This window comes from Cynara cardunculus (genome assembly GCF_001531365.2).
Source record: "Cynara cardunculus var. scolymus isolate 2C chromosome LG 6, CcrdV1, whole genome shotgun sequence".
NCBI lineage: Eukaryota > Viridiplantae > Streptophyta > Magnoliopsida > Asterales > Asteraceae > Cynara > Cynara cardunculus.
In genome coordinates, this window is record NC_037533.1 from 20,280,945 (window position 1) to 20,305,727 (window position 24,783).

Consider the following 24,783-nt stretch of genomic DNA (forward strand, 5'->3'; position numbering starts at 1 on the left):
TTTACCCTGGTTATGGAGGTTCTCAACCTTATGACCAAAAGAAAAATTAGTGAGACGGGCATATTTTCCTACCACCGGAATTGTGAGGAGTTGAAGATCACCCACCTGTGCTTTACTGATGATCTCCTCATTTTCTGCCATGGTGATAGTGACTCTGTCCGTATCATAAAGGATTCCATTGACGAGTTCTCTGGTGTGTCTGGCCTTCTTCCCAATCTGGCCAAAAGCGAGGCTTTCTATTGCAATGTTGGCCCGATCACCAAGAGTGCTATTCAGTCAATCATCCGGTTCCCGGAGGGCTCTCTTCCGGTCCGCTACCTGGGTGTCCCCCTCATCACGACTCGCCTCTTTCATCAGGATTGCAAGGGTCTTGTGGACAAAGTGAAGTCCAAACTCTTTGATTGGAAAAACAAATCCCTCTCTTTTGCCGGTAGACTGTAGCTCATTCTCTCTGTCTTGTCCTCCATGCAAATTTACTGGGCTTCGATCTTTATGCTTCCTATTTCCATTTCTAAGGAAATTGAGCAGCTTATGCGGGGATTCTTGTGGTGCCATGGCGAGCTCAAAAGAGGGAAAGCGAAGGTCTCTTGGAAGACCGTCTGCCTCCCGAAAACTCAAGGCGGTCTTGGAATTAAGAGCCTGTCCACCTGGAACTGTGCCCTCATGGCCTCTCATACTTGGAGAATCCTTACCATTAAGGATTCTCTATGGGTTAAATGGATCCACTCCTACAGGCTTAAAGAGCGTAACTTCTGGGATGTCCCGATCCGTAGTGATGTTGGATGGGGCTGGAGAAAGATCCTTGGCATGAGGGAAAAGATTAGAGACTGCATTGTCTCCCAGATTGGTAATGGCGCTTCCACGTCTGCCTGGTATGACAACTGGCACCCGGTTGGTCCCCTCTACCGGCATTTATCCTCCCGCAGTATCATTAATTCTAATCTCCCCCTTTCTGCTCCTGTGAAGGATATCATCTTCCAGGGTTTTTGGAGCTTCCCTCTCCTGAGGGACAGTCCCAACCTTTTAATCCGCAATTCCCCTCTTCCTGTCCTTTCCTCTAATACCCCTGATAAAATCCTCTGGAGAACCAGGGATGGTCGGCTCACGCCTTTCTCTGTTCACGAGGTCTGGCTCTCCCTCTGTCCTAATCAGCCGGATGTCTCCTAGCATCACTTGGTCTGGTTTTCCCAGAATATTCCCAGACACGCGTTTATTCTGYGGGTTGCCCTCAAGCAGCGTCTCAAGACGCATGACAAGCTTCGGTTCTGGGAGGGCCACTCCAAMCTGTCTTGTGCTTTCTGTCAAAACGGGCCTGATTCGCATTCTCATCTTTTCTTTGAATGCCCGTTTCCTAATCAGGTTTGGAATGGCTTAAAAGCCAAACTTAACCTTTCGGGTATCCCGGATAACTGGACTGATATTATTGGTATTTTCCAGCATGCTACCAAAGGAAAGACCGTCTGGTCTATTATTCGCAGATTAGTGCTTGCTGGAACTGTCTACCACCTATGGCAGGAAAGGAATAATCGCATCTTCAAAAATAAAAGAAGATCGTATATTATGGTGGTTAAGACAATTACCGACGATGTCCGGTCCAGGCTCCTTAGCCTGATCCTAAAGCCCTCTCCTAATGTTGTCCGGGCTCGGCTTGCCTGGAATCTCCCTTAGCTCTCTGTCTTTGTGTGCCGCTGTTTTTGGTTTCGTGAACTTTTTTGCTCTGTTGCTTCTCTCGGTGCGGTCTAGGGTGTGCCTTTTTTAGGCCCTTTTTCCTGCCCTTGTGGTTTTCCCCGTTGTTTCCTGGCCGTGGCTCGGCTAGGCCCTTCCCTTGTGGTTGGTTTCTTCCTCTCTCTCTCTCTCTCTCTCTCCCTCCCTCTCTTTCTTTTCTCCCTTCTCCTTTTCTCTTCTTTTTCCCCTCGGGGTGCCTTGGTTTCTCTGGCTGGTAGTTGAGGTTTWCCTCCTTCCCGCGCGCTTCATTGTTTGGCTTTTAGCTTTTTTTCTTGATCTGGAGGGGTCTCCCCCCTCTTTATCAAAAAAACCCTAAACCCTAAACCCTAAACCCTGTAACAAGGAAAGAGTATAAGAAGAAGGAGACCCGCCCCCATGCATCTAACGGGAAGCAAGCTGTTGAGAAGAAGAAAGAAAAGGTGACCGCCCCCTCGTCAAGTTGGCTCTAAGATGCAAAGACCGAACCCTTCCCCTAGGGTTCTCCCCCATTTCTATTCCCCCCATGGGTTTATCCCCTATCCCTCCGCCCTCTCCCCCTAGGCCTCTTATCCTTTCCCGCCTATCCCCCAAACCTCCATACCCACCCCCTCCTCCTGGAAGCATTCCAAGGCTCCCACTCCTTCTTCTAACCGCTTCTCTGTTCTTTCTGACTCGTCACTCCCTATAGATCATGGGTCTTCCTCCTCTTCCCTACCTACCTCCTTCCTCTGCTCTCCTTGAGATCGAGGATGATCCCCTTGATCAGGATGACCTCCTGGATGAGGTTGATATGATTGAGGTTGAGTCGGATGATGGCGACACCGCCCGATTTGTTGCCCTTGATCTTCCACTTCCCCAGGTTGATCCAATGACTTTTCTGGAGCCCGAGCTGATGGACTACACTTCCTCCCCTATTTCCCAATGACGAGCTTTGCCTCGTGGAATACTCGTGGTCTCTGTAATCTCTCCCATCAGAGAGCTATGAGAGATCTCATTCAGGATTCCAACCTTCATGTTTGTGCGGCTCTTGGGTCTCGTGCCTCTGTGTCTAGTCTCCCTTCCATCTGTGAGAGAGTTTTTGGTTCTTGGTCATGGGCCTCTAATGGTTCCCTTTTTCTGAGAGGAACCCGTATCATTGTTGCATGGAACCCCGTCCATGTTGACAGGATGTTTTTAAATGCCACCGATCAGGTGATGCATTTTCAGGTCAAGATCCATGACTCCTCTAAGATTCTCTTCCTTTCTGTGGTGTATGCGAATAATTACTATATCCCCCGTCGCCAGTTATGGGTTCTCTTAAGGGTCATAAGCATGTCGTTAAGGACACCCCATGGTTCATCATGGGTGATTTCAATGTTGCCCTTGACCCGAAGGACAGCTCCTCTGGCATCTCGGGCCCTAATCGTGGTATGGATGATTTCCGTGAGTGTGTCCGACACCTTGAGGTGGAGGATGTCAATTTCAAGGGTCTGTACTTTTCTTGGACTAAAAACCCCAACGGTACGGGAGGTCTTCTCAAAAAGATTAATCGTGTCTTGGGCAATCTTCATTCCCTTGCTCGCTTCCCTTCTGCTTCTGTTGTCTTTCTCCCCTATCAGTCTTCGGATCATAGCTCGGTTGTTTTTACTCTTCCATCTCGTTCTCCCCGTAAACCCAAGCCTTTCAAGTTCCCCAATCTCCTTACATATAAAGAGCCTTTTTTGAATGTTGTGTCTTCCATTTGGTGCCCTGATCTTACTGGTCGTGAGATGTATAAGATCTCTCAAAATCTTAGAAATCTCAAAGGACCCCTCCGTAAGATGCTTAATGATCAGGGTAATCTTCATTCCAAAGTTGCTAAGTTACGGCTTGAGCTTGACAGGGTCCAGATCGCTCTTGATAGGGATCCTGATAATGGGGCCCTCCGAGAGGAGCATTGTGGGTATTTATCTGCCTACAATAGTTCCTGCCTCGATGAGGAGCGGTTCCTGAAACAAAAAGCCAAGATCAATTGGCTCCATGAAGGAGACTGAAATTCTTCTTTTTTCCACTAGTCGGTCAAGAGTCGTATCAGCAAGAATCATATCGATACCATTCAAAATGCTGACGGTCTCTGGGTGTCTAATGATGAGGTCCCCCGTCTCTTTGTCTCTCACTTTGAAAACTTCCTCAGTACCTATCATCCCTCCCTTCCTATTCATAATCATGTCTTCCTCTTCACTAGAAAGATTAATGCCAATCAAGCTGTCGTGATGATTGCTCCTATTACTGACTCTGAGATCAAGCAGGCCCCTTCCAGATGGGAAATGATAAAGCTCTGGGCCTGACGGTTTCACTTCCAAATTCTTCAAAGTCGCGTGGAATATTGTTGGCAGGGATGTGTGCTCCGCCGTTCGTGAGTTCTTCACGAATGGTGAGCTTTTAAAGTCACTTAATAGCATTATTTTGGCCCTTATCCCCAAGTCGGCTGCCCCGTCTCGTGTCACCGATTTCCGTCTTATTGCTTGCTGCAATGTCATTTATAAAATCATTAGCAAGATCATTGCTGACCACATAAAAGATCATCTTTCCTCTCTGGTTGATCTTAACCAGTCTGCCTTTATCCCGGGTCGTCTCATTACTGATAATATTCTGCTCGTCTAGGAGCTCATGCGCGGCTATCATAAGCAACGGGGCCCTCCCCGCTGTGCCTTTAAAGTTGATATCCAAAAGGCTTATGATACCATTGATTGGCATTTTCTTTGCACTGCCCTTTTCGACTATGGTTTTCCCCTCACCATGATTAAATGGATTATGTCATGTGTTTCCATGGCCTCTTACTCGGTCAGTGTCAATGGAAACCTCCATGGCTATTTCAAGGGAGGCTGTGGCCTAAGGCAGGGTGATCCTCTTTCTCCCTATCTCTTCACCCTGGTCATGGAGGTCCTCAACCTCTTGGCCAAAAGAAAAATAAGTGAGACGGGCACCTTTTCCTATCATCGGAATTGTGAGAAGCAGAAGATCACCCATCTTTGTTTTGCTGATGATCTCCTCATATTCTGCCATGGTGATAGTGACTCTGCCCGTGTCATAAAGAAGTCCCTTAATGAGGTTTCAAGTGTGTCTGGTCTTTTTTCGAGTCCGGCCAAATGCGAGGCCTTCTTCTGTAATATCGGCCAGCACACTAAAAACCTGATTCAGACCATTATTCAATTCCCAGAGGGTTCCCTGCCTGTTCGTTATCTTGGTGTCCCTCTCATCACTACCCGTCTCTATCATCGGGACTGTAAGGGACTTGTTGACAAGGTTAAATCCAGACTCAATGACAGGAAAAATAATCCCTTTCCTTTGCCGGTAGGCTGCAGCTCATTCTTTCGGTCCTATCTTCTATGCAAATCTATAGGGCCTCTATCTTCGTTCTTCCGATGTCTATCTCTAAGGAGATTGAGCAGCTCATGAGGGGCTTTCTTTGGTGCCACGGTGAGCTCAAAAGAGGGAAAGCTAAGGTCTCTTGGAAGACTGTCTGCCTCTCCAAATCTCAAGGCGGGCTTGGTATTAAGAGCCTTGCCAACTGGAATCTTGCCCTCATGGCCTCCCACACTTGGAGGATCCTCACCAATAAGGATTCTTTATGGGTTAAATGGATCCACTCCTATAGGCTAAAAGAACGTAACTTCTGGGATACCCCGATTTGCAGCGATGTTGGTTGGGGCTGGAGGAAGATCCTGGGCATGCGGGAAAAGATAAGAGACTTCATTGTTTCCTAGATTGGCGACGGCGCTTCCACGTCCGCCTGGTATGATAACTGGCATCCTGCTGGCCCCCTCTACTGGCATATCTCTTCTCGCAATATTCTCAATTCTAATCTCCTCTCTCTCGACTCCTGTGAAGGATATCATCTTCCGGGGTATTTGGACTTGCCCTTTCCTGAGGGACAGCCCCAACCCTTTAATCTGTAATTCCCCTCTTCCTGTCCTCCCCCCTGCTGCCCCTGATAAACTCCTTTGGAGAACCAGGGATGGCCGTCTCACTTCATTCTCCGTTCATGAGGTCTGGCTCTCCTTCCGTCCAAATGAGCCTGATGTCCCCTGGCATCATATGGTATGGTTTTCTCAAAATACTCCCAGACATGCTTTTATTCTGTGGGTTGCCTTCAAGCAACATCTCAAGACGCATGATAAGCTTCGGTTCTGGGAGGGCCACTCCAACCTGTCTTGTGCTTTCTGTCAAAATGGGACTGATTTGCATTCTCATCTTTTCTTTGAGTGCCTGTTTCCTAATCAGGTTTGGAATGGCTTAAAACCCAAGCTTAACCTCACTGGGGTCCCGGACAACTGGGCTGATATTATTGGTATGTTCCAGCAAACCACCAAAGGAAAGACCGTATGGTCTATTATACGTAGATTAGTGCTAGCTGGGACTGTCTACCACCTGTGGCAGGAAAGGAATAACCGCATCTTCAAGAATAAACGAAGATCGAATATTATGGTGGTGAAGACGATTACCGATGATGTCCGGTCCAGGCTCATATGCCTGACCTTCCAGCCCTCTTTTAATGTTGTTCGGGCTCAGTTTGCTTGGAACCTCCCTTAGTTGTATGTCTCTTGTGCTGTGTCTTTGGTGGTGTGAGCTCTTTTGCTCTCTTGGTTCTCTCGATGCGGTCTAAGGTGTGCCTGTTTTAGGCCCCTATTCCTGCCCTTGTGTTGTCCCCCGTTTTGTTTCCCGGTCTTGGCGTGACTGGGCCCTTCCCTTGTGGTTGGCTTTTTTCTCTTTCTCTCTTTCTTCCTCTCTCTCCCTCTCTCTCTCTCTCTCTTTCTTTTGCCTCCCTCTTCCCTTCTTTTCCCTTTCTATTTTCTCTCCTCTTCCCTCTCTTCTCTTCTTTCTTCTTCTTTGTCTCCCTCTTTCTTTCCCCTCGGGGTGCCTTGGATTTTCTGGTAGTTGAGGTTTCCTCCTACCCGAGCGCTTCATTGCTGCTTTTTAGCGTTTTAGTGTTTTGACTTGATCTGGAGGGGTCTCCCCCCTCCCTATTAAAAAAACCATAAACCCTAAACCCTAAACCCCAAGGCTCCTCATTTGGTTGATTTTCTCTCTCTCTCTAGATTTTTCTCTCTCTAAAATTCTCTCTCTAGAGTGAGCGTGTTTTTGGGTTTTCTTGGGTAGTCTCGTTCCCATGGATGATCTTTCACCTTTTGTTGAAGAATCATCTCATAGAAAAACAAGGAAGTCTCGTAATCCTAACAATCGGCTCAAATTTTTGGAGAAAAATCATTCATTCTTCATGGATAGAATGAATGGTTCAAGAATCTTAAAGGAGAAGCAAAGGAAAAAGCTAATGCATCGTCAAAAACCATCTACTGTTCATTGTCATTTGAATGATGAAGAAATAATAAAGGTTAGTAAACATCTTACTCCTTATCTTGTGACTGCTAGTATGTTTAATATGGGAAAACTGGGAAAAGAAAAAGATGCGGCGCAAGGTTCTGTTGAGAAAGAAAAAGCCCTGCCGATCCCGTCAATCATCATGAAGTCATTCCATGATGCTTATGGTGGCTTAATCAATGAGGAAATGGAAAAGAAGAATCGTGAAGATGGCCTCATGCATAATCAAATTCTGACGGATGAAGTGACCCCAAGAATGCTAAGGTTGGTGAAGAAATACAGTCGACCCTGTCTGTATTGCAAACCGAGGAATGTCATTCCCAGGTTTTAAAAAACTACCAGCATTCTAATCCTGTGAGTCCGGGTCTAGCAGCTGCGCAATGCAAAAATCAAAAGCTGAGCCCTCTGAACGTTCGGTTTGCTGGAAAGCTGAAGAGTTTGAAAGTTGTTGCTCGCTCGCCAGAATCTTTATGCTCGCTGGAATCTTCATGTTCGCCGGAAAAACTCCAACCGATGAAGTATTTTGGAAACTTTCCTTGTACTGAAAACAAGGAAGATTATGTTGCCTTTTTTTGAGCCCTATACACGGTAAGGAGCGTCGCACAGAAAAGGAATGTGAGGTCGTAATGGAGAAAAGATTTGCCAACTATTCTGGGAAAGTTAATGAATGTATGATGATTAGCATGCATGATGATCATCAACAGCCTGCTAGCGATGGCCCAAGTGCGCCACATCCAGAAATATTGCAGATAGGTCAAAAAACTCTGAATGGTCCAACTATGGAAATGGATGTTGATTTTAATCAAGATTGCAGAGGTGTCTAATTGGAAAAAAAATGGAAGCCCAACTAATGATATGGATGTGGACCGTCAAAAGATTTCGACTGGGCCTGCTTTTGACAAATCTAAAAGCCCAGTTGGAGATGAGGGTGGATTAGAGGAACAGCTGAGAGGCCCAAGTCAGGAAAGTCAGCCTATTAAATCTTCAAAAAATGGGCCTTCTATTGGTACATGTTCTCTTCTTGGCCCATCTCCACCAAGTCCAACTTCTACTTCTATGCCTAATGATCCCAAGATTGTGCCGCATGGAAATCCAAAAATTGGAAAGCAAAGACCTAGCCCAAAGTGTCGTTTGGACTTCTCTTCTGTTAAAATGGATTCTCTCCTTGGCCCACTCCCTCCTAGCCCAGGTAAGTTTTCTAATCTCTCTAAGCCCCCTTATGTTTTAAATAATATTAAAAATGCATCCTTGAATGTTTTTGTTTTCTATCCTTCTCCCACTGCTTGCATAACCCCCTCCCCCCCTTATCTGTTGTTTCTACTGATATGCCTTTTGATGATTGTCATGCTTGTACTGATGTTAATGCTTCTTTAAATGAAAACTTGAAAAATCAAAAAAATAAAAAAAAAATCGTGATTCAAAAAACAAAAAAAATATTAATTCTTCTCCTGTTTTTTATAATTCTAGCCTTTTTGAAGAAGCTCCGTTAGGTGAGATGTCTATCGCCCACCCAATTTCGATTTCTCGTAATGAGCTCAATGATGATAAATCAAAGTCTGTTTGGAATGGCAAAAATTCTAATATTCTCCCTAATTCCTTTGCTCATGTGTTAAGCGGGTCTAATAAACATACTAATGAAAATTTTTGTTTTATTCCTAACCTTGGTGAAAATGTGAATTCCCCCATTGATATTCCTATTTCGGTTGTTAAAAAAAGTTGTGAAACGTATGCGAAAACCTTATGTGGTTATTTTGTTGGAAAAATATTACCTTTCCTGGTTGTGCGTTTTTATGCGTCTAAATTATGGTCTCAATATGGGATTGAGGATGTTCTTTTAAATGGACATGGAATCTTTTTGTTTAAGTTCTCTTCTTTGGATGGTATTCAAAAAGTTATTGATAATGGCCCGTGGAGTTTTAAAAATGTTCCCATCTTTATTCAAAAATGGAGGCCTGGATTAAATCTTAACTCTAATTTGCATGATAAAATTCCTCTTTGGGTTCGAATTCATGACATTCCTTATGATGCCTGGAATGATGAGGGTTTAAGTTATATTGCTAGTAAGATTGGTGTCCCGCTTGCTATGGATTCTTGGACTGTTAATATGTGCAAATATGCTGCTGGTAAATCTGCTTTTGCTCGTGTTTTGCTTGAGGTCCCTTTTAGAGATAGTTGGATTGATGAGGTTAAAGTTCGCATACCTGATCCTGACTTTCTTGCCATGACTTTATATGCTCTTCATGTTGAATATGAATGGAAACCTCCTATTTGCACTAATTGTCATATATTTGGCCACTCGGATTCTTCTTGTCTTCATGCTTTATCTAAAAATGAGGTGAATGTGAATTATATTAAAGAGCAACCCACTACTAGTAGAAAAGTTGTGATAGATAGTGAAGGATTTTAGACTCGTTTTCAAAAGCAAAGCCAAAAATCTAAGGCATCGATACCCACTGTGAGGAAGGAATATCAGAAGAAGGAAACCCACCGCCCGGTTCCTAATGGGAAGCAAGCAGCTGAAAAGATGAAAGAAAAGGCGACGGCCACCCCTCGTCAAGACGACCCTAAGGTGCAAAGACCGAACCCTTCCCCAAGGGTTCCCCCCCCCCCATTTCAATCCCCCCAGGGGTTTAAGGCTTAGTCCCTCTCCCTCTCCCCCTCGGCCTCCCATCCTCTCCCAGTTATCCCCCAAATCTTCTAACCCACCCCTCCTCCCAGATGCAATCCAAGGCGCCCTCTCCCTCTTCTAATCGGTTCTCTGTTCTTGCTGACTGTCTTTTCCTAAAGACCCTGGGTCATCCTCTCCCTCCCTCCCCCTTCCTCTGCCCGTCTTGTGATCGAGGATGATCCCCTTGATCAGGATGACCTCCTTGGTGAGGATGATATGATTGAGGTAGAGTCGGATGATGGCGACACCGCTCGATTCCTTGCCCATGATCCTCCTCTTCCCCAGGTTGATCCGATGACATCTCAGGAGCCCGAGAAGATGGACTCCACCCCCTCCCTTGTTTCCCAATGACGAGCTTTGCCTCATGGAATACCCGTGGTCTCTGTAATCTCGCCCATCAGAGAGCTATAAGAGACCTCATTCGGGATTCTAATCTTCAAATCTGTGTTGCTCTTGAGTCTCGTGCCCTGATGTCTAGTCTTCCTCCCATCTGTGAGAAAGTCTTTAGGTCTTGGTCCTAGACCTCTAATGGCTCCCTTTGTCCTAGAGGTACCCGTATCATTGTTGCATGGAACCCCGTCCAAATCGACATGATGCTCTTAGATGCCACCGATCAGGTGATGCATTTTCAGGTCAAGATCCGGGACTCCTCTAAGATCCTCTTCCTTTTTGTGGTTTATGCGGATAATTACAATATTGCCCGTCGCCAATTATAGGCTTCTCTTAAGGGTCATAAGCATGTCGTTAAGGACACCCCATGATTCATCATGGGCGATTTCAATGTTGCTCTTCACCCGAAGGATAGCTCCTCTGGCATCTCGGGCCCAAATCGAGGTATGGATGATTTCCGCGAGTGTGTCCGACACCTTGAGGTGGATGATATCAATTTCAAGGGTCTGTACTTTACTTGGACTAAAAACCCCAATGGTACGGGAGGTCTTCTCAAAAAGATTGACCGTGTCTTGGGCAATCTTCATTCCCTTGCTCGATTCCCTTCTGCTTCTGTTGTCTTTCTCCCCTATCGGTCTTCGGATCATAGCCCGGCGGTTCTTACTCTTCCTTCTCGTTCTCCTCGTAAACCCAAGCCTTTCAAGTTTTCCAATCTCCTTACGTATAAAGAGCCTTTTTTGACTGTTGTGTCTTCCAATTGGTGCCATGATCTTACTGGTTGTGAGATGTATAAGATATCCCAAAACCTTATAAATCTCAAAGGACCCTTCGTAAGATGCTTAATGATCAGGGTAATCTTCACTCTAATGTGTCTAAGTTACGGCTTGAGCTTGACAGGGTCCAGATCGCTCTTGATAGGGTGATAATGGGGCCCTCCGTGAGGAGCACTGTGGGTATTTATATGCCTACAATAGTGCCTGCCTCGATAAGGAGCGGTTCCTAAATCAAAAAGCCAAGATTAATTGGCTCCGTGATGGAGACATAATTTCTTCTTTCTTCCATAAGTTGGTCAACAGTCGTACCAGCAGGAATCATATCGATACCATCCAAAATGCTGACGGTCTTTGGATGTCTAATGATGAGGTTCCTAATCTTTTTGTCTCCCATTTCAAAAACTTCCTTGGTACGTCTCATCCTTCTCTCCCCATTCATAATCATGCCTTCCTTTTCTCTCGAAAGCTTAATGCCAATCAAGCTGCCATGATGCTTGCTCCGATTACCGACTCCGAGATCAAGAAGGCCCTTTTCCATATGGGGGATGATAAAGCTCCGGGGCCTGATGGTTTCACCTCTAAATTATTCAAAGCCGCTTGGAGTATTGTTGGCAGGGATGTGTGCTCTGCCGTTTGTGAGTTCTTCACAAATGGTGAGATCTTAAAGTCGATTAATAGCACTATTCTGGCCCTTATCCCCAAGACGGATGCCCCGTCTCGTGTCACCGATTTTCGTCCTATTGCTTGCTGTAATGTCATATATAAAATCATTAGCAAGATTATTGTTGACCGTATAAAAGATCATCTCTCTTCTCTGGTTGACCATAACCAGTCTGCTTTTATCCCGGGTCATCTCATTACCGATAATATTCTTCTTGTCCAGGAGCTCATGCGCGGCTATCATAAGCAACCCCCTCCCCTGCTGTGACTTTAAAGTTGATATCCAAAAGGCTTATGATACCGTTGATTGGCATTTCCTTCGCACTGACCTTTTCGGATATGGATTTCCCCTTACCATGATTAAATGAATTATGACATGTGTTTCCACAGCCTCCTACTCGGTCAGTATAAATGGAAACCTCCATGGCTTTTTCAAGGGGGGTTGTGGCCTAAGGCAAGGCAATCCTCTTTCTCCTTATCTCTTTACCCTGGTCATGGAGGTCCTCAACCTCTTGACCAAAAGAAAAATTAGTGAGACGGGCACCTTTTCCTGTCATCGGAATTGTGAGGAGCAGAAGATCACCCATCTTTGCTTTGCTGATGATCTCCTCATATTCTTCCATGGTGATAGTGATTTTGTCCGTGTCATAAAGGATTCCCTTGATGAGTTCTCCAGTGTGTCTGGTCTCTTTCCGAGTCCGGCCAAAAGTGAGGCCTTCTACTGTAATGTCGGCCACCACACCAAGGAGTCCATTCAATCTATCATCCAATTTCTGGAGGGTTCCCTCCTGGTTCGTTATCTTGGTGTCCCCCTCATCACTACCTGTCTCTATCATCGGGACTGTAAGGGCCTTGTTGACAAGGTCAAATCCAGACTAAATGACTGGAAGAATAAGTCCCTCTCCTTTGCCGGTAGACTGCAACTCATCCTCTCGGTCCTGTCTTCTATGCAAATCTATTGGGCCTCTATTTTTGTTCTTCCGATTTCCATATCCAAGGAGATTGAGTAGCTCATGAGGGGCTTTCTCGGGTGTCATGGTGAGCTTAAAAGGGGGAAAGCTAAGGTCTCCTGGAAGACCGTCTGCCTCCCCAAATCTCAAGGTGACCTTGGTATTAAGAGCCTATCCAGCTGGAATCTTGCTCTTATGGCCTCCCACACTTGGAGGATCCTTACCAATAAGGATTCTCTTTGGGTTAAATGGATCCACTCCTATAGGCTTAAAGATCGAAACTTCTGGGATGTCCCGACTCGCAGTGATGTTGGTTGGGGTTGGAGGAAGATCCTGAGCATGAGGGAAAAGATAAGAGACTTCATTGTCTCCCATATTGGTGATGGCCCTTTCACGTCCGCCTGGTATGATAACTGGCATCCGGCTGGCCCCCTCTACTGGCATATTTCTTTCCGTAGTATTCTCAACTCTAAATTTTCTCTTTCTTCTTCTGTTAAAGATATCGTTTTCTAGGGTAATTGGACTAGTCCTATCCTGAGAGACAGTACTAACCCTTCTATCCGTGATTCTCCCCTCCCCATCCTTTCCCCGGCTACCCCTGATAAACTTCTTTGGAGAACTAGGGGTGGCCGTCTTACTTCGTTCTCTGTTCATGAGTCTGGCTTTCCCTCCGTCCCAATGAGCCTGATGTCCCTTGTCATCATTTAGTCTGGTTCTCTCAAAGCATTCCCAGACATGCCTTTATTTTGTGGGTTGCTCTCAAGCAGCGTCTCAAGACGCATGATAAGCTTCGGTTCTGGGAGGCCCATTCTGACCTGTCCTATGCTTTCTGTCATAACGGGTCTGATTCGCACTTGCATCGTTTCTTTGAGTGCCCGTTTCCTAATCTGGTTTGGAATGGTTTAAATCCCAAGCTGAACCTCGATGGTGTCCTGGATAACTGGGCTGCTATTATTGGTATGTTTCAGCAAGCCACCAAAGGAAAAACTATTTGGTCTATCATTCGTCGTTTAGTGCTTGTTGCGACCGCCTACCACCTGTGGCAAGAAAGAAATAATCGCATCTTCAAAAGCAAAAGAAGATCGCATATTACGTTGGGTAAGACAATTACTGATGATGTCCGGTCTAGACTCCTTAGCCTGACCTTTAAGCCCTCCCCCAATGTTGTCCGGGCTCGGCTTGCCTGGAACCTCCCTTAGTCATTTGGTCTCTTGTGCAGTCTCTCTGTTCGTGTGAGCTTCTTTGCTCTCTTGGTTTTTCTTGGTGCGGTCTAGGGTGTGCCTATTTTTAGGCCCCTTTTCCTGCCTTTGCGGTGTCCCCCGTTGCTTCCCGGTCTTGGCTTGGCTAGGCCCTTCCCCTGTGGTCGGTTTCTTTCTCTCCCTCCCCTTCTTCCTCTCTCTCTTCTTCTCTCTCCCTCTCTCTGCTCTTTTTCTCCCTCCTTTCTTCCTTCCTCTTTCCTTCTCTCTCTTTCTCTTCCTTTTCCTCTCTTCTTTCTTCTTTGCTTTCTTCCTCCTTCTCTTTTCCCCTCAGGGTGCCTTGGATATTCTGGTAGATGTGGTTCCCCCCCACTCGAGCGCGTAATTGTTGTTTTTAGTGTTTAGTGTTTTGCCTTGATCTGGAGGGGTCTCCCCCCTCCCTATCAAAAAAACCCTAAACCCTAAGGATTCTCATTTGCAAGATTTTTTTCTCTCTCTAACTTTCTCTCTCTAAAAATTTTCTCTCAACTTTTTTCTCAGATTTTTGCTGTTTCACCCAATTTCCAATCCGTTTCCTTATTTGATTACCTGATTATGTAATTCCTTCTCTGGATTTTGCATGGATCCTCTGATTTCTAACTTTGTTCATCCCCAATTTTGACGAAACCCATTTCTGATGAAAACCTAATGATTCTCGAACCCTGGATTATTGTTGATGTTTCCGCTGTTAAGGTATCTGTTGAAGATCGACTCTCAATTTTTTATCGTACTAAGGAAACCGTGAAGAAGGATAACGTGTTGAGCTCCTTCAAGTCAAATTTGATTAAAAAAAAGGTTTATTGGCGGTGACCTCATGGCCCCATGGTCTACATTTTGTGAACCCTACTTCCCATACCTCATAACCAAGCACCGGAAAAGACAACATGTCCTCCCTTGGAATCGAACCCGGGTGGGCACGCCCAAGGCAAGGCATTTACGGAAGGAGGTGGCCACTAGGCCAAGGTCAAATTCGATTAAGAAGCAATCCAATAGGATGGAGGATAGAGTGGCTGCCAGGAAAGGGATTTCAAGTGACATGAAAGTGGATGATGATTGTAAAATCCAGAACCTGGAATCGATGTCTAATTTTGAAGCTGATAAGGTGAATTCTTCGATTAAACCCTTGACTATTGATAACGAAAGTGGTATTCAATTTCCCTCTGCTCCATCGCATGTTAGTATTGTCCCTGATGTTCAATTGCAATCTGGATTTAGGTCTATTGTGAAGAATGAGAATTTTGAACCTAGTCGTGTTTTGGATTATTCTAGCAATTCTGAGTTATATGTTAAAAATGTTATCAATAAGTTTGATTCTAAACCTTCTAGTGGCAATCGACCTGGTGGTTCTATGAATACCCAATCGCTTGTGCAACAATCGATCACTGGCACGGGTAATGTTAATTTTGTGAATTCTTATATGGAAATGGCTAAGGATGTTAAATTTGGAATGGATTCGGTTGTTTCTCCCTTGTCTGGTCCAGAAGTTGTCTGTTTTGGTATAGAGGATAGCAATGGCGAAATTAAATTTGCTGGTGATGCCTCTATTGGTCGTAAGATCACTACTGGTACTGGGGTTGTTTTAGAGGAACAAAAATTGTTGAAGTCCAACTGGAATGGGAAAAATAATGGTATTAGTAGGGGATTTAACACTGCTCAAGAATTGATGTCTGAATCCAATCCTTGATGCCTAAATAATGATAGTCTCAACTGTGGTAATTTAGTTTTTGAGGATGCTAAAGCTACACATGTTACAGTTTCAAGTAAGGCTGGTCTGGGGTCTAATGTTCATGATATTATGCCTGATGTTGTTGAGGAGCCTGCTGAGAAGGCCAAAAATGTGATTGAACAGAAAGTTAAAAATGTTTGGAGCTCAAAGGGTGTTACTCTAGCTGACAAGATTAAAGGGAAGTCTAACAGTAAGATTGTTCTTTGTTATAAACCCCCTGTTTTGCTATAGGATGGAAGGATGGCCATTCGTTTTTTGAAGGAAGTTGTAGTTGAGGGTAGCAAGAAGAATTCCATGCTCCTTGTTGGACATTTCGTTGGTGTGAAAATGCCTTTTTATGTTGTCAATAACAACTTAAATCGTATGTGGAAGAGATATGAGCTGATCAATGTTGCTTCTAACTATGAGGGTTTCTACTTATTCAAATTTAACAATAAGCAGGGGATGCAGTTCATTCTTGAAAATGGTCTATGGCTAGTCAATGGCATTCCTCTTTTTGTCAATAAATGGGAAGCGGGTAATTTCCTTGGAAAACCTAAACTCAAGAAATTGCCAATATGGGTAAACTTGTATTGTAACACCCGAAACTTTTTTTTTCTTATATCCTTCTCCGTCTCGTCTCTGTAGTAAGCGTACTCTATATCCTTATTAATATACTTGCATATTAGGAGTTTAGACCCTCTTATATTTTAAGACTTTCTAAGAAAAGATAAGTTAAAGGGAATGTCCTTTGTTTTTAAAAAGGAGTTATTAAAAAAAAGGGTAATAATCTGTGGAATTGAAAGGTTTATTAAAAAGGGTTTTTTTTTTTAAAAAGGGGGGGCTGTTACCCTCTATATTTCGATCTTAACTATTAGACCTTACTGACTTGGGAAGAATTCCCCTCTTGACCTTGGGTTCATACCTGTTGGTTCTATTTTGTTAGAGGGGTGAAGCTTTTGTAAAGGAGGATGGAGGGTTGCACCTGGGGAAAGCAAAGCCCCCTTCACTCGAGAGAAAGAAAGAGGAAATCTAGGGGAGAAAGGGAGCAACTTCAACAGCTACGATTCGAGAGGGAGATAGAGATGTGGTGAGCTCCATCTAAATCCTAGTCTTTGGAAGATCTGGCAACACCCAGAGTTGGCCTTTTAGCGTCGGCCATGTCTGTTCCTTCATCGTCTCGCCAAACAGCAGGCACTCTGATGCTGTTTCTTCGTTTTCTTCAGCCAACCTGCGACCTGTTGTGATGTCCCTTCGTTGCCGCGCCAAACAGCAACCACTGCTGTATCGTCCTTCATTTTTCCTTGGCCAAACAGCAGCCTACCATGCTGTTTTCTTCGACTGTCTCACCAAACAAAAATAGCAGCAACAACAACAAGTAGCAGGTGCTACTGCTTTGCTCGTTCGTCCTCTTTTTGCCGAACCGCAACCACCAGCAGCAGCGGCAAGCAGCAGGCGCTGTTGCACCTGTTCCTCACAGCCATCGTTGCTGTGCCTCGGCGATCAACAGCAGTAGTAAGCAGCAGTAGTTGTTTCTTCGTTCCTTACCGTCCCCTTTTAATTCAAGATTATTGGGGATTTCTCCTAAACCTTCCATGTGAGTTCATACTAACCTTGTAGGAAATTTATACCAAAGGGAATGATACACCATGCTTATCTTATACGATAAATTTTAAATGTTTACATATTGCATTTAAATAGAGATTTTAGGTCATATATATATATATATATATATATATATATATAAAGGTTTTATTGGGGGATCTTGTTCATGAGCATTAAATGAGTTTGGAAGAATGGATCTAATCATTTGGTAAGTTACTTGTTTTCTAAATATGGATAGGCATGAAACTCTAGAACCCTCATGTTCTACTTTTGGGGTCAATATCGGCAAATGGAAATGTGTCGTTTAATTTAGGACACGAGCAAAAATCTGTATGATGTGCAAGCGTTTTTAACCTTACGTTAATGTATTCAAGTGTACTACTAAAATGTGATGGGTTTGTAGTCACTAAAGCCGTTTTATTGTATTGGTGTGAGAGATGGAAAATTGGAATTAGGCATTGCGATTACTATGTAATCTCCAAACCATCTTCTCACCACTCGGAAATAGACATTGTGATTATTATGTAATTTCCAAGATAAAGAGCTTAAGATCACGACCGACTACATGATTGGTTTAGGTTGATGTCAATGGTATTAAACCTGTAAGTGATGCTCTATAACGTTGATTTTGTCTTACTTCGTGTCCGTCATAATCAACGGTAAATCGGGTCTCCCCCGTCATCTTCAGATGGTTTTGACTCCTCCGTGTGACTTTTTGGATCAACTGCCTTCCTATATTGTTAAATTTACATCATCTGTTTATATATATATATATATATATATATATATATATATATATATAACGGTCTTATAGTTACCTCTATTTTACTGCTTGAACTCACTAGGCGTAAGCCTAACACTTTTCTTGAAATGTTTTACTCATCAGGTTCCTTTAGCGAAAGGGTATCAAAGGGTTGAGAGGAAAGGTAGTTCGTTAAAGTCTTTTTGGAGTGAAAGCACTTGAGTGCTTCGAGCGTTACTTCTTGGTCGATTTTTTTTTTTGGAGTTGATAGAAACACCCGTATTTAATCTAGGCATAGAATTGTTTAGATTAATAGGTTGTTTTTTATTGCCTCTTTTTTCGTTTTGTAAACGCTTTGCTATTCCCCTTTGTTGGGTGTCTATCTTTTAAATTTTTGCGTTTTGTATTTCCGGTTTAATTTATCTCCTTCCTCGTTGTTTCTTTTGGGAGTGTTACATGTATGGTGTCCCTCTTGAGGTCTGGAATGCGCAGGGGCTGAATGAACTAGCGAGCGGTATTGGAGTTCCTCTCACTCTTGGTCGGGCAACGGAGGAACGATGTGTATCACAATTTGGACGTGTTGGTTTTGCCAGAATCTTGGTTGAAGTGTTTGCTGACAAGACTATAGCAGATGAAATTATAGCTTTAGTACCTTCTTTGGATGGTAAGTCTGAGAAAGAAGTTGTTATAAAAGCTTCTTACAACTGGAAGCCTGCTCGCTGTAAGCATTGTAATATTTTTGGCCACTCTCTCAATGAATGTAGCATTCGGCCATTATCTGATGATGAAAAGGTTGCCAAGTTGAAAATGGAGGAATCCAAGAGAGAATCTAAAGCTGATGATGATGGGTTTCAGACTTTAGGAAGAAGAAACCGGCCTGTTCAAATTCAAGTCAAGAATGCGGGTAATCAACAAACTAAAAGTAGGTGTAATCAGCTGGGAAGCAACTCTAATACTGGTACTAAGGCTTGGGTTCAGCAGAGATTCTTTACACAGGGTCAAAGTTCAGTCCATAAAGGGGTAAAGCAGAATCAAGTTATGTAGAAAAATGGTGGAGCTGCTAGTAAACTGGAGCAGCAGCAGAACAATCAAAATAGGGGAAATGTGGATAACATTAAAAGTATTCAGCTTCAAAGTGGGCAGTCTAAAGGTGTTTTGCAAGCTGGTATAACGAATGGGGTTAAAAAGACAGAGGGTGGTAGACCAGATAGTGTGCATAGCAGTAGTCAAATGAAGGGTCATGAGCAGAATTTAGGTGTTGAGACTGGTGGGAAATTGGAGCAAGCAAATAATGTCAAAATAGAAGGGAAGATGGGTTGGAAAGAAAAAGTTAAAAAAAAATCAGATTTCAGGTGGAGTTAAGTTTGAAGTATTAAAGAAAGGTGATGGTAATGAATTGAAGACAGGGGTAGTTCCTACCCTTAATGTTGTGGCTACCAGTAATCCTTTCGATATTCTTGAAGAGATGATTGTGGATAGTGAAGATGAAAATAATCAGAAGTGGTTCTTTGATCAAGAAACTGTTAACTTTTATCTTGAACGTGGTATTAACCCCTCGGGTGATGTTTTCGTTGGGTAGTCAAAAGAGCAGGTAGACTATTATAGGAGACATACCATGTGTGAAGATGTTCCCCATAAAGTTGATGCCCCTGACTTCATGCAGGTGGAAGAGGAGGAGCTAAAGTTGATGCCCCGAGTGATAGTTCCAGAGACTCATCTGTTATCTCTAGGGGTATGCTTGATTTCAGGGATTGCATTAATGATGTGAATCTGGTGTACATCAATTATTCTGGAATAAGGTTTACGTGGGTTCAGAAACCTATGTCTGATATGGGCCAGAAGGGTCTCTTAAAAAAATTGGACAGGGTTTTAGGTAATGTTCAATTTCTGGCTGATTTTCCCCCTGCTCATGCTTCCTTCCTTCCTTATGGGCTATCTGATCACAGTCCAGCTGTGGTTACGGTTTCTGTTCAATTTCTGGCTGATTTTCCCCCTGCTCATGCTTCCTTCCTTCCTTATGGGTTATCTGATCACAATCCAGCTGTGGTTACGGTTTCTGGTCCTCTCTTCTCTAATGCCCAGCAGTTTAAGTCTCATGCTTTGCCTTTCAAGTTTAACAATCACCTGGTGGATTCCCCTAAGTTTCTTCCTTTGGTCTATAATGCTTGGAATCGGTATTTTGTGGGCTATCACATGTACTCTGTTGTCTCTAAACTCAAGGTCATCAAAAAAGATGTTAGAAAGCTGAATAGTGTGCATAGGAATGTCTTTGATATTGTGAAAAATATTCGGGCTGAATTAAATATTGCTCAAACTTGTATGGATTCTGACCCGGAGAAAGGTGAAATTTCTTTCGAAGGGGCGGTTTATCTCAAAGCTTTCAAGGATGCTTTGGTTGCTGAAGAGAAATTTCTCAGACAAAGATCAAAAGTCCACTGGCTTAAGGAGGGTGATGTTAATACAACTTATTTCACAATGTTGTCAAGGTTAAGGATAACAAAGGCCGTATTAATGAAATAGAAGACTTGGAAGGCAATCGGTTTGTGGGGCTAGATGTTGCAGGCCAATTTATTAAGCACTTCCAATCCATGATGGGTACTGATGTTCCTGTTCAGAAGATTTTGAACCCCTCTAATCTATTACAGAATAGACTTCTGGTCCAACAGGCTGATTTCATGGTCAGGCATGTCACTGATCAGGAAATTCATTATGCTATTTTTGACATAGATGATACCAAAGCTCCTGGTCCAGATGGTTTCTCCTCATGTTTCTTTAAAAAAGCCTGGCCAATTGTTGGAAAGGAAATTTGTTTGGCCATCCAGCAGTTTTTTGATAACGGAAAGCTGCTTCATGAAGTTAATGCCACAGTTGTAGCTCGTGTTCCTAAAACTCATGTCCCAAAGAATGTTGTTGACTTCAGGCCGATTGCTTGTTGCAATGTGTTATTCAAGTGTATTAGCAAGATTATTGTTAACAGAATCAAAGGCTCTCTTAACTCGCTGGTGGACCCTAACCAATCTGCTTTCATTCCCAATAGGCAGATTAGTGACAACATCCTACTAGCTCAGGAGCTAATGCGTGGTTATCACAGGCAAAGAGGCATAAGAAGATGTGCCTTTAAAATAGATATTCAAAAAGCGTATGATACGGTGAACTGGGAATTCCTTGAGTTCATTCTAAAACAATTTGGTTTTCATCCCTGTATGGTCTGTTGGATTATGAAATGCGTTACCTCTGCTTCTTTTACCATTCGAGTTAATGGAGACCACCATGGGTTTTTTCCAGGTAAAAGAGGCATCAGGCAGGATGACCCTTTATCTCCATACCTCTTCACTCTTGTGATGGAGGTTTTGACATTGATGGTTAAAAGGAAAGTCAAAGATGAAGATAGCTTCAAATTTCATCCTAAATGTGAAAAGTTAGGCATTACACATTTGTGCTTCGCTGATGACTTGTTGATGTTCTGCCATGGGGATGTTAAGTATGTCATGATCCTTAAAGATGCTTTAATGGAGTTCAGCAGTGTTTTGGGGCTTATTCCTAGTCTGGGAAAGAGCACTTCTTACCTGGGCAATGTTGTGGGAACTAATAGAGTGGAGATAATGAAGATTTTACCCTTCAAGCTTGGAAGCCTTCCTGTCAGATATTTGGGAGTCCCCCTTTTATCCACTAAACTGTTTCATAAAGATTGTGTGGCTTTAATTGATAAAATTAAAAAGAGAATTTCGGATTGGAAGAATAAATTGCTTTCTTTTGCTGGCAGATTGCAACTAATAAATTTTGTTCTCTCTTCAATCAGTGTCTACTGGGCGTCGCTATTCCTTCTACCTGTGTCTGTGGTGAAGGAGATTGAAAAACTGTTGAGAAAGTTTCTTTGGAGTAGTGGAGAGGCGGTCAAAGGAGAAGCTAAAGTGAGCTGGAAAACTATATGTTGTCCTAGATCTATGGGTGGTCCTGGAGTGAAAGATCTGAAGCTATGGAATAAAGCCCTTCTTGCTAAACAGATCTAGAAAATCATTGAGAAAGGTGATTCTTTATGGGTGAAATGGATCCATGAATATAGGCTAAAAGGACGGAACTTCTGGGAGGTAGGTGATGTGTATGATGCACCATGGTTCTGGCGGAAAGCTATTGGTATCAGAGACATTTTCAGAAAGCATATTGTGCATTCTTTGGGTAATGGAAGGTCCACATCTCTATGATTTGATTCTTGGCATCCTGCTGACCCCCTATGCAATTTCATATCTAAAAGAGAGATTTATAGGGCCAAATTGCAACTAAATCTTAGAGTCTGTGATATGGTTACTGATGGATTGTGGTTATGGCCGCCTGAAATCTGGTGCAAACATGGACATGTCCTTCAACAATACATGCCATGTTTGAAAGATGATCTTCATGACAAAGTTGGATGGAAATGCAATAGGGGTTCAATTGTTGATTTCAATGTTGCTGCTATTTGGAGTGATATGTCGGTCAATTTTGAATATGTGACGTGGTCAAAGCTAGTCTGGTTTAGTCAAGGTGTGCCTCGACATGCGTTCATCCTTTGGCTTGCTATAAGGGAGAGTCTTAGAACCTTTGACAGACTATCTCGCTGGGGAGTTATTGTGGATAGTTTATGTGTTCTTTGCCATAATGACTTGGAGACTCATAGCCATCTGTTTGTGGAATGCAAGTATGTCAATGATGTATGGAAATTTTTTTAGAGGTATTCTGGTATCTTTGGTAAGATTCAAAGTTTGAAGGAGAACAACAATCTTTGGGTGGATCTGATTCTGTGGTTATCTAGTGGGCCTTCATCTAACTCCATTTGGAGTGTCATCCATAGGATCCTCCTGGCTGTTGTTGTCTATTTCATCTGGTAGGAAAGAAACCATAGAATCCATTCGGATATGCACAGATCTGCTGAGTGCCTATCTAAACAAATCTTGGATATTGTCAGAATGAAGCTCATGGGCTTAAAAGTCAAAGATAATGAACATGTGAGAAAAGATGCAGGGATCTGGGATCTTGGTTTTGAGAATGATGAGATTTCTGATGGTGCCTATTTCAAATCTTAAGTCTGGTTTGATTTGTGCTAGGATGTGGGAGCCTGGCAGGATCACTACCAGCTTCCTCTTTTTGCTGGTCATCATGTCTTTGAGAGAAATTCTTTATGAGAGGGAAATACTTATGCCTTTGAGACTCCTTGGGGTGGGTTCCTTTTGGGGGGTGCCTTGGGATACACTTGGGAAACACTTGGGTTCATTTGGGGGGAAGGGATATATCTGCTTTGTGCAGGTATTTAATAATTTGTTCTAATGGGCTCCTTGGGTTTGGGATTTGGGTTGTAGATATAAGGGGATGCAGGGTAGAGGAGGTAGGATTACACTCGAACTTGTTAGGGAGATATAAGGAGATCTCTTTGGAGGTGTGGTTGGTCCAATGGGATTTCTCCATGTTGGTGTACAGGGGTTTTGTGGTGCACAAGGACTGTTTTTGTCTTTCCAAAATAGTCTCTGTAATTTTGTGTATATTATAGATGAGGGGGGTGGGTATTTTTATTTCTTTTGTTGTTACCAAATTTAAAAGAAAATGCTTCTTTGATTTTCTTTTAGACTTGGATTCTTTCAGGGGGTTTTGGCATAATAGAAAGTCCATGTTCGGAAAATTAGGATGGTGGTTGGTTTTGAGAAAATCCATCACAGTTGCTGCTACTTACTTTAACTAGTGCTTTGATTGTTTATTTTTTTGGGCTAAGCGTAGCTGGATCTCCATTTTGGATTTTTGTTGCTATCTCTTTTTGCTCAGTTGGGGAACCATCAGCTTCAATTGGGTTCCTGGTTTGATTGGAGCTAATCTCTGGACTCCTGGTTGGTTAATGATCAGCTTCCTCATCTTGCTGGTTAGTCAGTTTCTGAGAGAGTTCCACTTTGAGAGTTTTTTTAGAGTGAGAAAATCTCAAATTCTTGAGATTCTTTGGGGTGGGTTCTTTTCGAGGGGTGCTTTGGGAAACACTCGGGATACACTTGGGTTCATCTGGGGGGAAGGGATGTTATTGTTATATGCAGGTACATGTTACTGTTTCCTCATGGGGTTCTTGGGATTGGGATTTGGGTTGTTGGTATAAGGGGGAGTAGGGTAGAGGAGGTACGTTTTTTCTTGAATTTGCTTAGGAGATATAAGGAAGTTATTCTGGAGGTTTGGTTGGCACATTGGGACTTTATTCATTTGGTGTACAAGGGTTGTGTTTTGCATTCTGAGTATTGTTTGGAGGTGTGGATGAGTCTGTGGTCCCTTTTTTATATGACCTACAGGCTTGCTTCTATTCTTATGTGCATATCTTGGTGGAAGGGGATGGGTAGTCATAGGTCTTTTGATATCACCAAACCTAAAGGAAAATGGCTTTTTTGTTTTTCCTTTAGACTTGGTTTCTTTCTTTGGGTTCTGGAGCTACGGGAGTTCCTTTTTGGAGATAAAAGGTTGGTTGATGAATTGGTGTTTTGGTCCCTCCTTAATGTATTCTCAAATGGCCGGATCTATGCTCCTTAATGATATCTGGTCTTTATGGTTCTTACATGTTTGGCTCATTTTCTGTGGACCAAACATTTGCTTCCTTTCTATTTCTTTTGGTCTGTTATCTTGGCTTTGTCCAAGTTTTGTCTTTATTTCTATAATTGGGAGATACAAGGTTGGTCTATTTGTTTGGAAGTATATCTACTGGTTTAATGTGTTGGATATACTTGGGCTTCAGTTTAGCATAAAAATGTGCTCTCTGTATCAGTGCAATCATAGAATTCATTTTTATGAAGCTGTGATGTATGGTAAATTTTTGACAGCTTGGTGTAGTAGTATATATGGCCAATTGATGCAGCAACCATCTACCCTATGCTGCATCATCAAGTGGCAATTTTTTAATGAAGAAGTTTGGTTTCCAAAATCTTGGATCCCAATTAATGGTAATAGACATTTTGCTTTTAGTGTGGATCATTTTGAAAAAAGGTGTTGGCTTTATATCATTGGGTATAAAAGGAA